The following is a 12500-nucleotide window of genomic DNA, read 5'->3' on the forward strand; positions in this document are numbered from 1 at the left end:
ACCTTGGTTTTTGGTCATCCTCAGAAAATTAAGTTTTGTGTCATTGATGTGAAACTACCTCTTCAACTTTTGATCAGAGGGGATTCTCAAAAAATTAATTTGAGAACAAAAAGGACGGGACAACGACGTTTTCATTGATTTGATTGGATGATGTACCAGTTCTCAAAATGTGCCATGTACAATGTACAAGGATGAAGTGCGGCCCAGCGGTTGAGGCGATTTAAGACCCGTTCTGACTAATCCTTTAATTTGATCCTGGTAGCCACTGGTTCAAATTCTCGGCTGTTTTTGTAAATTGTCGCCGGCCAGTTGGGATTCCTATGAAAGTTGTTGTTGTTTCATTGATTTCATTTCATTTCTCTGCTATGTACACTGGTCAATGAATTATGTTTGCATGATTGGCTAGAAAGCAAGACTGAGGGCTCGTTCACGCTAAAACGATCGAAAACACGAAAACTGAGGTTTTCGAATACGTTTTTGAAAGTGGAGACTTTTGAAAACGGAGGTCTATCGTTGTAGTGTGGACGGCGAAAAGGGAAGCCTTCGAATACACGTTACGTCATAATCACATGCAGCCTCACTTTTGGCGCCAAAACGTCCGATAGTTTTGCTGGCGCTATTGAAGCATGCGCATTAGGACAAAGAAATTGTCCGAGCATGGCCTGGTAACAAAAATGCATTAGATCTTCGTTTTCAGTCGCCATTGTGGACGCAGATCCTTTTATTCGTTTTCAAGGACCCGAAGGTTTTTGAAAAGGAGGGTTTTCGAAAACGCATTAGTGTGTACGGGCCTAAAATTAGGCAACAGAAAAGCTACGAAAAACATTATTTTCCTGCTCTGGAAGCATAAAGTAATCCAAACAATTACCGGCTCAGAGAAATAACATTATTCGAGAAAAAATATTTCAACGTTATCTCAACGTTTCCATCATTCAAGTGTTTTATTTTGGGATCGGCTGTTTTAGCACTTTTCCAATTTGGAGCAAAATTCAGCACTTTTTCACATTTTGCAAACAATTTGAGCTCTTTCTTCAGGTCTAGTGCTGAGCGCCTCTTTGTATGGGAAAACAGTGTGCAGCAAACTAGGCTTCTTTTATTATCTTTTATTGAATTATTGAACTGTGACACATTCTAAGCCTCAGTCAGTGTTGTGTTGGAAGAAAAACAATTTCAAACTATGTCAGTCTTTAAAACATATATATGTATAATGGAAGTCTTTTGCTCAAAAACGAAATGTTTTACTTCTCTGAACATATATAAACAGCGGAAGGCCAATACTTCGGAAAAAAAGGCATACTAATGAAAATCTACAAGGTTATGTTTCAAATTGATTAGCAACATTTGAGCACTATTTCTAAATATCGAGCAGCTTTTGAAAATTCGAGCACTATTTAAGAACTTTTTTTCATTTTCAAAGCACAATCTTGTGGTCTTTTCCAACGCAATCGTGACAGGCCTACTCTTAACACTTTTCCATGCTTAGCATTGTTTTTACGCGACCCCCTACCCCCCCCCCCCCCTAAAAAAAAAAGAATGGCATTACGGATAGGTGAAAGGAGTCCATTCTGACTCCATTCCCTCGGGATTTTAATGTGAAAATAGTTCATTATCCCCTCCTCTGACTAATCAGCATTAAGGTACGTGATAAGTGATCCCAGTCTCGCTCTCCAAGAAGCCACCCAAGTCCAAACAAAACATATCCGATCTCTGTTTACAGATATCTTCACGCAACCTAATTATAACTTTCCTAATGCAAAATCAATCTTCCCCAAACCTAACTCGTCCCTGTCCCTAACCCTAGTACAACAATTATATCAGACATGAACACTATAATTTATTGACTGAAAGCTGACGTGAATCCAACTAATTTATTTTGCTTTTGGTAGAAATCAGACAATCTAACAGAGGCGAGGCCAATAAACTGATAAACAAACGTGAAATTCTTCCAACCAAACGGCAGGGTCGCATTAACGAATTACTACTTTTACAGCCCCCGTCAAAATGCGGGAACGAATCTCTCTTGATATAAAATTCTCAAATCCCTTGCAAGACGAATGGTTAAGGAAGGCGTCACTCGGAGGAGCATTACTGTCATAGTGAACACCCTTAAACACGCCTTTAAAGGGACGAAGATAATCCAGAACTCTGACTCCGCTAGAGATGAATTTGAAAATAGTCTCTCTACTCTCGTAACCCTTTAGAATGACATCCCAAGCGCCAACAAGATTATGAAACTAGCCTGCTAGAAAAAGGTTCAGATCCCGAAAGTTCATCTCCCCCACAGACGCGAATTCCCCAGAATAAACACTCAGAACGCCAAACAAAAAGCTGTCAACATTAGTAATCTCCCTAGACCTGGGGCGGGGGTTCCATCCGACCACACCCATTGAACATTTCTCTTCGCAGCCATTTGCTAGACTTCAATCGGGGAAAAACATCCACCCACAACACCCGTCTCACCAATTTGGTTCTATAAAACAAGAAACCAAGGAAAAAGAGATAATTATATAAGCAACAAAATTAGTGAAGGGAGAAAATTACCGACCCAATTCGAGAGAAGATGGCTACCACAGCTCGACGTAAAAGTCAAGGCAACAAGGGAATGCCATATTGACAAATCGCTTGCGGCGTTTTTTGTCAGTCTTTTTTTTTAATTCTAAGTGACATACGCTGCTAATCTACAGTCGTAGATTAAGAAATTTTTCCTCATTTGCAAAGGACAAACTCGTCCAAATGGCATCGCCTGTTTACGAAAGCTAAAGGGAAAATTGGTGCGCCGTCATCTCTCCTGACCCGAGAATGAATATAAGGTATACGATGGTATTGTCTACAAGAATGAGGTCGGCTGCCTCCTTTAACTCCTCCAACTCTTTTCGTAAGCTCTCGATACCGGTGCCCTGTAATAAAAAATACTCGACAAACGAGTGCGTTAACTCTAAAATCGGCTCACACAGGTACCCGCTCACTCGAAAATGGGTCTCAAACAAATACCGCTCACCTGAAAATCGGGCTCACACAGATACCCACTCACTTGAAAAACCGGTTTCACAAAAAAAAATAATAAATAGATGAATCAAGGAAACAAATTTTGACTGGAAATAAAGAATAAAATCGAATCCTGAGACATACCCTGCTTTTTCTATTCCAACACCACTAAAGAACTGATTGCCTTATTCACTTAGGATCACCAGCCTATTCCCAGCCAATCTGGATTTGGGGAATTTAGCCGTGCATCAAATGACTGATCGACCGGGGAGTAGTGACGAGATCCTGATTGCAGAAAATTCTCTTCGGACCTAGCCGCTATTGGGCTGATCCGGACCCATAGCAGTCTTTGCGAACCGAACAACTTTTCATATATTATTCACGTTTATATAATGCCTAATACGTCATCGCACGGGATGATGAATATTTCATGAGTTTGAATAGTATATCGAGTACGCAGGTCAGTCTGCTTAGCAAAGGAAGCTCAGAAAGACTACCTCATTAAAATGAAAAGACGTCGATAACAAGTAAATGATTTTTGCAAACGAACTGGATACCGCGTGTAACTGATAATTACATACTAGGAATAAAATATTAATGAATCTATACGATTGTGCCGTACCAGATAAGAAAAACCACCAATAAAACCAGTCTTAAGATATAGCCGAAAAATATTCACCGGCACCAGACCCCGGGGAAAGGGCAATAATACTTTGTTACGTAGGGAAAAATTATGTGATAATTACAGTTCGCACCTATTCAAACTACTAAAGAAAAGACAAAACCCGATCGAGATTAAAACGAGGACGACTGACAGACGTAGTATGATGAAAATCCTCCTGCAAAACCCCTAAAAAATCCTAACCAATCCCATTCGCTCTGACCTTCTCTGACCTTTATCAACACGTTTGATAAAAACCAAATTTTCCTGTTTTACTCACCCACCGACGCAGCACCACAGTTTCTTTAGAAACAAAACATTTGTTTACAACCCCATAACTGCCTGCGGGCCTCTATGTCGTGCCGTCTGACTAACATAAACAAAACATACCAGGAGACCTATTGTTGCAACAATGAATAATGAAAGTGCATTGCATAAAAATGAGCTATCTCTGAAACTTGGAGGGGAATTCACCAGATAATCTCTGAATAATGACGCTTTGAAAATTCGAAATTTTACAAAGAATGTACGGGCTCATCAGTGCCTTTGTTACCGAAGAATTTATCAGTTTTCATGATTTATTGTAGAATGAATCATAATTCCAACTTCATTCATTCAATACAATGAAAGGGAGAGATACCAGAGGTTATTCCTATACAAAGGTATCCGCCCGGATGTTATTGATTTACAGTCGATTTTGATGAGGAAAAAAAACTGGTGTACCCGGAGAAAAACCTTCGGAGTCATAATGAGCCTTGACCTCGAGGCCAGAGTTGAACCTGGGTCGCGGAGGAGAGAAGCACGGTTGATAACAATTGAGCCACCCTGACTCGATGTGCTTAATTTGTGCATTGTTCTCCTTGTCATGCCAGTCCCACCTGGGTAAATTTGGGTTTGTATTCCAGTAATACCTAGCTTCAACAAACGCAGGAGATTTATTCAGAGTTCGAAACACATCACGCCCCCGTTTACCGACATTATCAACGCCTTTTTCTTTTCCCCATTTTCTGCAATCTGCGGCGAGATGTGAAGTATCGTCTTTCGTCCTCTCAAAGGATCCACAGGCATTGGGGAAAACATCGATCTGACAGAAATAAGTGAATCCAGGACTTGGCCTGAAGTTATCCGGACTTGTTTGTCTTGTCTGGTTGCTTAACGTGGCTCAAAACAGTTTCAATGCTTCCAAGTAACGCTCTTATTAGAAGGATCGGCACTACAACGCTGTATCATGTATTAGCAATATTGTGATACCAAATAAAACACGGGTTATTGCTGAACAAGATGCAGTCATTTTTGTGACATAATATGTCACCGTGGCAACAGGGAAGCTCTGTAAAACACCCTTTATTTTGTCTTTATTTGCTTACATATCAAAACGAACTCGGGTGACGCCCATTTTTGTACTTCTGAAAAGTAATCAGAAGGGCAAGATGAAACTTTCTGCAAAGTTTAAAAAAATTATGTCTGGCGGATTCAGAGCCACCTTAAATCTGTGATTTTTTTAAGGTGCCTCTGAATTCTACAGTTATGTGGTTAGTTACCTGGCCTTCAAATGAAAGTGAGGTTCACTGCTGGTGGTGACCTTGTTATGGTGGATTGTAAGAGTGTAAGAAGGAAGCTTAAGCAACGACAAGGCGACGGCAACGAGAACGTCACAAATTTGCATATTTAGTGTCAAAAACAATAGCTTTGCACGCCCTGCACGTGCGTTTTTCACTTTTGTCCATTTCTTTGCCTTCGTCAGCAAACAAACAGTGTGAAATAGCCAAGTTTGAAGTTTTATGAAGAACGTCAGCACTTGAGGATAAATTTTCATTTTCTCCCCTAATTAAGCGCCGTTCCGCCCAGTGTCACTTTTCAGGTACTGTCACACCCTTGTCATATTTAAAAGGTTGAAATAGTCACGAAGTGATTACAGCAACGTGAATTTATATATTGAGAACGGAACTTGAAAATGATCAACACGTCAGCCTCGAAGCCAATTATTCCCTTTTATTTTCTTTAATCTTTCTGGGTTTAGTATTTTATCAGTAACCACTTGTCTTCCTAGGGGCTATTTAGTTAAGACATCTACCATGGCACTTTAATGATTTACAATACCAAAACAATATAGTGTTCTATTGGGGCTACATGTTACGCAGACAACTTGAATCTCCTGGAAGAAAAAACGCAGCTCAGTTGACAATATGGAATAAAGCGCCGTGTTACTGCATTACCACATGTACGCAATGTGTGCCTATTTATAAATATGATGCAGGCTCCCCCTTTTTCTTATGTTCAAGATGATGTTTTCAGGCAACTTTCCAGTTGGAATTTACATAAGAAAAGCAGCCTTGAAAGTAAGGTTAACTCTAGCCCCTTTTTCATTCATTGGCCAGGTAACTAAGCACCCAAATTAAGTTTAATAACTCGTTGTCATGCTAATACAAATAAATTAACTATGGAGAAAGAAAAAAATACAAAAAGACCATGACTAGAGAATAGTTGAACGAAACTAAATTTCAATACAAAGAATATTCCCCAATATTAAACATACTATAAATTAAGAAGAATAAAATTTAAATACAGCCCAAAGCTAACCTAATTAGATTGCGTACTCGTCATTCACAAGTTACAGCTACTAAAAATGATACAAATGATCAAATAGACAGTACTTAAAACTATTTAATGGAGGTGTATGTATAATGTTCGATGGAATACTATTTTAGTCTGTTATTGAGCGATTGAAAAATGAAAATTTGAAATGATTTGTACATTTCTTCTTGGGCCTTTCCTTAAAATTATGGTTCCCACGCGTTCTTGCCGATACATTAAAATCACTGTGTCCTTGTACTTGTATCTTGTTCATGTACATTGTGAGAACTGGTACATCACCCAGTCAAATCAATAACAACGTCTTTGTACCGTCCTTTTTGTTCTCAAATCAATTTTTTGAGAAACCCCACTGATCAAAAGTTAGCTTTCGAGCAAGCTGTCCATTGGTGTCGCGCGCGTGATTTTTGGGCCCGAGCGATGAATCGCGTGCGGCGAGCGAGGCGAGCCGCGAGAGGATCCACCGCTTGCGTCCTTATAAGGGCCAAGATTGGAATGCAAGTTCTTTGGCAAACTACAGTCGACTGGGACGAGGCTTTTCACTGATAGTTCGATAACGCTTACTTGGCTACAAAGCCCTTCACGTAGCTTCAAGAGAAATACGAGTGGAGGAATTGAACTGAAGATGGAGCAATGGACCAGATTTCTTACAACTACCTGAGGAATTTTGGCCCCAAGAAACAATGAAAGCTGTCTCAGAGGAAGAAATGGAACGTCGTCAAGTGAAAGCAGTTTGCGAAGTAAAAAAAGTTGAACAAGCAATCAACCTTAAGTAATTCTCTAACTGGAGAAAATTGATACGGGTAACAGTACGAATACAAAGGCTAGCTAAGAAGATAAGTTTACGAAAGCACGCGCAAGAAGGAAGAAACGGTCCACTAACTCCTGAAGAACTAGAGAGTGCAGAGCTTTTCTGGATCAAAGCAGCTCAAAATGATTTACATCGCCGAAAGGAAAAGGGAGAGTTCAAATCACTGAGCCCGTTTTAATTCTGGATGGTAAAAGTGTAATTAGAGTTGGAGGAAGAGTGGACGAGGCTATCATTTCCTATGGCGCAAAACACCCCGCCCTTCTTCCAAGTAACTACTGGATCTCCTGGTTCATAACAAGACATGCCCACCAGTACGGTCATAACGGGGTAGCAGCTACGACCGCCAGAACAAGAAGGAAGTTCTGGATTCTGAAAGGAAACAAACTAAGCAAAGAAGTGAACTTCAAATGTTGACTCTCTCGAGAAATAGCACACAAGGCGGAGACTCAATTAATGGCAAATTTACCCGCCCTTCGCTTAGCTCCGTATACCCCACCGTTCTACTTGACCGCGTGCGACTATTTCGGGCCTTATAACGTCAAGATCTCAAGAAACAAAACCGTAAAGCATTACGGAGTTTTCTTCACATGCCTAAACACACGGGCTGTCCATTTGGAAATGGCAGTAGACCTTACAACAATGGAGTTTCTTCAAGTCCTGAGAAGATTCTTAGCCATACGACGTCGACCAGAAGTCATACTGAGTGACAACGGCTCTCAGTTTGTCGGTGCCGAGAAAGAACTACATCAGATTGTAGGCGACATAAACGAGGAAGAAGTTAAAGAGTTCTGTGGAGAGAAGTGGATGCAGTGGAAGTACATCACGCCAGGTGCCCCGCATCAAAATGGCTGTGCAGAAACACCAGTTAAAACATGTAAGAGTGCGCTAAAGAAAGCTGTTGGCAGTCAGGTACTAACTCCATTGTCAGGTACTAACACAATTCTACTGGAAGTGGCTAATCTGGCGAACCAGCGACCAATCGGTAGGATACCAAATGACCCGGACGACGGCAGTTACATATGCCCAAACGACATACTTCTAGGACGTGCGTCGTCAGAAATTCCACAAGGGCCTTTCAAGGGAACAAACAACTCACGCCACTGGGTGGCATTCGTGCAGAAAATCATCGATTCATTTTGGAAGCGCTGGAACAGGCATTTGTTCCCGTCACTCGTACCTAGGAAGAAATGGCAGGTGGAAAGGCGGAACGTGAGACCCGCCGATGATATCGTAGTAGTATCAGGTCCCAACGCTCTCCGGGGAAAATGGTCATTTGGAAGGGTCCTAGAAGTACACCCTGGACCTGACGGTCCAGTGCAAAATGTTGAAGTCAAGACGTCGACGGGAATGTACAGCCGACCCATAACCAAGATCACCCTCATACACCCTGCAGAAGGTGATGACTAGCCAGAAGCTGTTAGAGATAAGGACTACACCCTTATCGGGACGGAGAATGTTTCGTTGATTAACATTTACTTTGTTTATTGACCTTTGATTTTATTTGATTTGTCGCGTGATTGACAGTCAATGGTGTAATAGCTAAGTAAGTTGATCTTTCAGTTAGAATGACACATTTTAAGAAACGGTGAATCCTAACCCTTTGTTACTAATTCATGGCGTGGATCATTTGACTGAATTTTGAAACTCACTCATATCTCAATGTCGGTAAATGTGCGCATGCGTACTGCCTTTTCATCAACGCTATAGGACGTTTTCAACCAACCTCCAGGGACACCAATAATAATAGAGAAATGTAAAACATCTGGTGGACGAACTAAAAAGTCTACCAGCATGGCGGCGATGACCTCACGTCAAAACCTCCTATACCCTAAGAACTCTTTCATTCAAATAGCTCGCCACCGTAGGTCTTTACTTGACGGTCGTAGCATCTTCGATTCTGGGCGTTCACTACAAGTTGAATTTATTTTATTGAATATATCCCACACTACGTTTCGGCATTGTCGCGAACGCTCTTACGCTTCTTTTGGACAACCTTTCCCGAAACAGCTGTATTCGGATACGTGTGGACGGGGCGTAAGTCATTAAATTTGATATGAAACTATATGAGTTGATATGATTAGATTTCTGTACAGGGTTCCAAATTAGTGCCTCAGCGGTAAATACAGTTGACACTTAATCAAGTTCATTAATTTTTTTTTCATTTTGAATTCATAAATACAGGTCCGTCGCACAACGGTAAATGGACGGCATTAGTTGGAGGTCTTTGTCACTGTCACCTGCGCGGTGCTTTCATGCAAACATCTAATTGCTGTTTCAAATGGTTATTGTCTGAAAATCTCATAATTTGTTTTAAACAACTCAACGAAGAAGGCAAAATCAACTATTTGAAATACCTTGACAAAAAAACACGTAAAACTACTGGAGACCACCGAGCAAGTACTGAGTTTTGCCCAGCAACACTAAATTTCAATAAAATTTCAATATCAAAACATTAATTAAGCTTCATTAGCTAATTATTCGCACGCCATGACACTTCTTGTCTCTCCAAAGACACAAATGTTTTCATTATTTAAAGACGAAAAGTTAAACCGTCTTAGTCTTAACTAGGAGCCAACAACGCAAAAACCTGATCACCAGCATGCTCAAGCTTTCGTCGCTCAGATATTCAAGACTAGGCTCGTTCACCATTCTAAAGCTTGAACTGACGTGGCGAAACAGTTGCAACGAATAAACCATCACCATGGATACCGATAGACGAGGCGCAAGCGCGCGTACAACACTGTTGAATGTGATGGCCAAACTTGCCACACGGCAAGAAACGTAGTGGTGGACGAAAGCGAAAAAAAAAAGACTCTACCTTTTGATGTCCCCCACACAATGTTAAGTAAAGTAAAGTAAAGTAAAGTGGTGCATTTATGTAGCGCCTTTATCACAAACGTCTCAAAGGCGCTTTACAATGATCAATTTACCCCCAGGGGACTGGAAGCATATACAGGCGCAAATGGCAGCCGCTTCTAAGCAGTCCATGCATGCTGGTACTCATTTTACCGACCTCGGAAGGATGGAAAGCTGAGTGAACTTTAGCGGGAAAGAAGGTCGCCAAATATACCACTCTCGGCATAACCAGGAATGGAACCCGGGACCTTAGGGTTGGAAGGCAGAGATCTTACCACTGCGCCAACCCCTCCGCTCTATCACCAGACCCTAGTTCCCGGTTTTTTTTAAAGAAACATGACTATGATGATGATGATATTATAACAGAGTTAGCGACGTCTTGCCCTCTGCTTGTATTGTAAACCCTCTCTTTGTGTTGTAGCTTGCTGCAGAGAAAACTCGACAGATTGGTAAAATGAAACAAGTTGCATCTCGGTAGCCTGAACGTTAACAAATAATTTGCCTGTGCATAAATTAACAAATACACTAATACATCATTAACGTTTCATGTTTAACCGGAGAATTAGGGAAGCAGATGTTTGAAGGTGTAGTAGCTTTTGAGTTTTATTCCTAAGTTATCGAGTTCCATAAGTATAAAACTTAAAAATGGTTTGCTTTAAAATCAGAAAAGAACCAATTCACCGTTGCTGTTGAGAAAAGTATATGCCAGGCAAAACAAGTTGCATCTCGGTAGCCTGAAAGTTAGGAAATAATTTTCCATTTTTGAATTGCATGATGCTGGCCGTTGTAAACCGTGTTATAGAAAATATTTCAAATTGATTTATTGTGTGTCTGGACTTTTTTGACACGTCACTCAAAATTAATTTAAAGTCCTTTGAAATATTTGTCGTCATTTAAAACTTTTTAGTATAAACACACAGGTGATTATACAAAGTCGAGCGCTCTCATTGGCTTGCTATCTCGGATTATCAGCCGATAATCACCTCGACGGACAAAATGGCTGCCAGTAGTCGTTTTCCCACTGTAAGTGAAGATGATTTCGCTTTGAAATGTTTTTTTTCTCTTTTTTGAAATAATCACCTGTGTATTTATACTAAAACAATTATTCGCCTCAGGCTCAGTGATTATCGGTGAATATTCACAGATAATCACTGAGCCTGAGGCGAATAATTGTTAAATGACGAAGTCGGCACAACAAACGTGTCGAGATTAACACCTCTCTCTCCCTTTATGTCTCTTGCCCTTCCTTTTTAGTGAGTCTTGTTACAACTTTCACTGAGATTTAGGTTAATTTTTTTTACCTAAACAGCGCCGGGGACCCACATTCGTGACCCAAGTTAGGCTCCTCGTGGACGCATTAGTTGGAGGTCTTTGTCACTGTCACCTGCGCGCTGCTTTCATGCAAACATTGCTGTTTCAGATGGTTATTGTTTGAAAATCTCGTAATTTGTTTTGAACAACTCAACGAAGAAGGAAAAGTCAACTATTTAAAATAACTTCACGAAAAAACGCAGAAAACTATTGGAGACCACCGAGATAAGACTGAATTTTTCCCAGCAACACTAAACTTCAATAAAATTTCAATAACAAAACATTAATTAAGCTTCATTAGCTAATTATTCGCACGCCATGACACTTCTTGTCTCTCCAAAGACACAAATGCTTTCATTATTTAAAGACGGAAAACTTAAGCCGTCTTATTCTTAATTAGGAGCCAACGACAATATGTTTTCATTCGTCCCTGGGGTTGTCTGCGGCCAGATCGAGCCGGACTTCAAAAGTGTTTTTTCGATTAATTGTAGCCGCCGCGATGTTACTGCTTTTCGAAACTCTTTTTGCCTCGGCTCTTCTGTTTTCTTTCGGATGCAACGCCTTTCTACAAAAAGATACCTCCTGTGACAGCCGCGTCTTTGCATTAAAACCTGGTAAGTAAAATCGAACTCCGCAAGTATCAAGATCTATCAAATTCTCTGATTAGAATTAATAAACTCGACAAAGTCAGGTCAGCCGAAGTCAGATCAGTCTCACAACATACTGTAGTGTTTGTTCTATATTCTATGTTTCTTCATCTGACACTTCTTTAATTCTCTGCCGATGTTCGTCTAGTTAGATCATTTCGTGTAATCGGAAACTACCTTCTAAGATACTTGGCTATAACCATAACACAGAACTTGAGTAAAGACCGCCTACACGAGCCAAGTGCAAAGGCAAAAGATTTGCAAAACTGCTTGATTAATTGTTGAATATAAAGGTATTTTGGGGAGAGGCCCAACAACAATTCTAAAATTGTTTTTTGTTTCTGATACAAACTCTGGAATAATATAAAAAGGTCCTTATTTTACGAAGATAATTCGTGCCAGTGCACCAGAGTTACCGATAAACTTTTGGCCCTCGGTGCGCATCCGTTTTACGGGTATTACGGAGTTTAAGATCTACGACAAGAAGGTAACGAAAACGTCATTAAAATTGCAACTTCAGGTCTATTAATCTTTTTCGTCATTATGTCGGTTTGTTTAACCTCTAAAAACTAGCGCAACTTTCCAGGAACTGAATTAAGAGGTGCGGTGTTGAAGCTACGACAGAAAATTCAAATTC

At 40.4% G+C, this 12500-nt stretch overlaps 1 protein-coding gene across 1 annotated transcript in view; it reads left to right on the top strand.

Annotated features, from left to right (window-relative positions):
* The window catches only part of LOC138059412 (retinoschisin-like), a 143100-nt gene that overhangs the window by 74866 nt on the left and 55734 nt on the right, over nucleotides 1–12500 (top strand). The window lies entirely within an intron of this gene.

The sequence above is a fragment of the Montipora capricornis genome, chromosome 8 (assembly GCF_036669925.1).
Source record: "Montipora capricornis isolate CH-2021 chromosome 8, ASM3666992v2, whole genome shotgun sequence".
Lineage (NCBI taxonomy): Eukaryota > Metazoa > Cnidaria > Anthozoa > Scleractinia > Acroporidae > Montipora > Montipora capricornis.